General features: G+C 70.8%; 1 protein-coding gene across 4 annotated transcripts in view; it reads left to right on the forward strand.

Annotated features, from left to right (window-relative positions):
- Window positions 1–688: 688 nt before the first annotated feature.
- The window catches only part of C1QTNF1 (C1q and TNF related 1), a 4380-nt gene continuing 2579 nt past the window's right edge, over window positions 689–2489 (forward strand). Inside the window, exon 1 of one of the 4 annotated variants that reach the window (XM_025193377.1) lies at window positions 689–999. The gene's annotated coding sequence lies outside the window, so the exon portion shown is untranslated. Of the gene's footprint in view, window positions 1020–2489 lie in introns of all 4 variants that reach the window. The other 3 variants (XM_006036919.3, XM_006036920.3, XM_006036921.3) reach the window with 3 other exon arrangements.

Here is a 2489-nt window from a genome sequence, read left to right on the forward strand (position 1 = left end):
CTCCGCGGGGCGCCCCGGCTCCGCCCCGGAACTACCGCTCCCGGCATGCCGCGCGCCGCGAACCACAGCTCCCAGCACGCCCCGCGCGGGGAACTACGGCTCCCAGCACGCCCCGCGCGTGGGAGCGACACCTCCCAACGTGTTTCTAGCTGGGAAACACAGCTCCCAGCACGCCCCGCACCAGCAACTACAACTCCCAGCATGCTTCGCGCCCAGAACTACAGCTCCCAGCACGCCCCGCGCCCAGAACTACAGCTCCCAGCACGCCCTATGTCTGAAACGACACCTCCCAAGATGCTTCGCACAGGGGACTACAGTTCCCAGCACACCACGCGTGGGATAAAACTACAATCCCCTAAATGCTTTGTGCCGGGTACTACAACTCCCAGCCCACCACGCGCTAGGGACTACAATTCCCAGCATGCCCCCTGCTGGGGTGTGCGCCCCCTGGAGGCGGCATGGGCAGGCAGTGGCCTGGGCTGACCCCTCCTGCCCCCAGGGCCCAGCCCTACTTGGGGTCGCCCTGCCCCGACCTGCCCCAGGGGAGCGGGGCGCCGGGGGCAGCAGCAGGGCGCAGCCCCCGGGCTGGGGACAGGGGCAACCCCAGGGAGAGGCTGCCCGGGGTGCAGGGATGCCGCCTGCTCCCCCCACTGCTGCGGGCCTGGCCCCTGTGCCCAGCCCCAGCGCCTCGCAGCCGGCCAAACGCTGCTCCCTCCCCCTTGGCTCCGCGCCCGACATCTGGAGCCACTTCCCCGCGCGGGGCTGCGGGCGCCGGGTGCGCTCGGGGGACGCTGCCACGCCTGGGCTCACATCTGGCCGGGGAGGACTCTGCGCTCGGCCTTTTTCTTCCCTCTCCTCTCAGCCTCGCGCAGAGCGCGCTCCCGCACGGGCCAAGTACAGGCGTGCAGGCGAGCACAGGGCGGGGGGCCAGGCCGGGGCCCCGTCTGCAGAGGATGCTCTAGAGGGGAGCCGAAGCAGGAGAGCGTGACCGGGGAGCAGGTGTGCGACCGGGCGCAGAGGTACGGGGCAGGGGGCTCCGTGCACGGCTGCTCTGGTCCCCGCAGCAAGGTGGTACGGGGCGGAGGCTGCCTGGCCGCGGGCACCCCTGGGGAGTGGGCACCGATCCCCTGCCACGGCTGTGCCCACCCCTGCTCATCTGCTGCACGCCGTCCACGCCCAGGACCCAGCAGGCGTGCGCTCCGAGCGCCCGTACCATCGCCTGGTGCAGCGGGCAGGGCTGCGTGGTCCCGTGGCTGGTGGGGACCGGGCAGTGCCGTGGGTGGGGGCGGCTGCGTGGGCCTGGCTCCGTGCCGCGCTGTCACATCCTCGCCCTGGGGGTGTCAGGGCGCTGGCGTCCCCCCACTGCCCCGGGGCGCGACGGGAGGCTGCCCCATTCTGCCCCACTCTGAGCCGGCTGAAGCAGCTGCCAAACGTCCTTGCGTGCCGCTGGAGCACGGCCAGCCCGGACCGGAAAAAACAAAAGCCCCCGAGCAGGAGCGCACACACGTGCAAATGCCTCCATGCCCGGGGGCATGTGGGCAGGGTAGCTGCGTGCAAACGCGCCTCCTCCGCAACGTCCCCACAATGTCCTGGGAAAGGAGCTGCCTCGGCTCCGTGGGAATTTCCTGGCCGGGGCCTTGCAGCCCGCTGGGCCGGTCCCAGGCGCCGCAGGAAGGGCCCGGCTGCTGCACGACCCCCGCAGGCCCTACCGCGATGCCAGGGGCTTGTGGGTGCACACACGCTCGCACACGCGTGTGCACAGCCCAGCACTCCTGGCCCAGCATGCAGCCCAGGGCAGCACAGGCATCGTCCCAGTGCCTGGGCTCCCCTCGCGGCTGCGGACACGGGGGAGGGCACCTGCTGGGCCAGGTAGCTGGGGAGGGGAGAAGGTGGGGGGACGGGACCCGCCAAGGAGCGGCTGAGGCTGTGCTCTCCCTCCCCCCCCATCCCTGCAATTATCATGACTCACGAGCCAGGCATCCCGGGATCTGAGAGTGGAGCAGAGGCATCTGCAGCGGCCTTGGCTCCAGGGGCCTGTGCTTGGCCCTGGCCCTGCTCCCACCCACCTGGCAGAGCTGCAGAGTGCCCTTCTCAGCTCCCTCGCTGCATCCGGCTCGGGTCTGGGAGCGCGGGTGCATGGCCCCCGGGAACTCACTGGGCTTACGCACCCACCCGGCCCTGAATGACCCGGAGCAAGCCAAGGGTGCTTGTCCCTCTCGATCAGCCCCCGCTCTGCAGCACATAGGAGCACAGCCCTCAGGGCCTGGCAGGGCCCATACTAGCCCCAGGCCTGGTGCGGGCTTGGGGACATTGTCCGGAGCAGCTCCCGGCTGCAACGCTGGCGCCTTGGGCAGGGCTCTGGCCCCGGAGGATGCCGGCCTGGAACCCGCTCAGCCTGCTCCTCCGTGCCTGCCGTCCGTCTCTGGCTTGATTTCCTTGGCCAAGGGTGCAGCCGTCCTTGAGCCGAGATGGAACGAGCTCTGGAAGCC

This window comes from Alligator sinensis, unplaced genomic scaffold, assembly GCF_000455745.1.
Source record: "Alligator sinensis unplaced genomic scaffold, ASM45574v1 scaffold1565_1, whole genome shotgun sequence".
Classification (NCBI taxonomy): domain Eukaryota; kingdom Metazoa; phylum Chordata; order Crocodylia; family Alligatoridae; genus Alligator; species Alligator sinensis.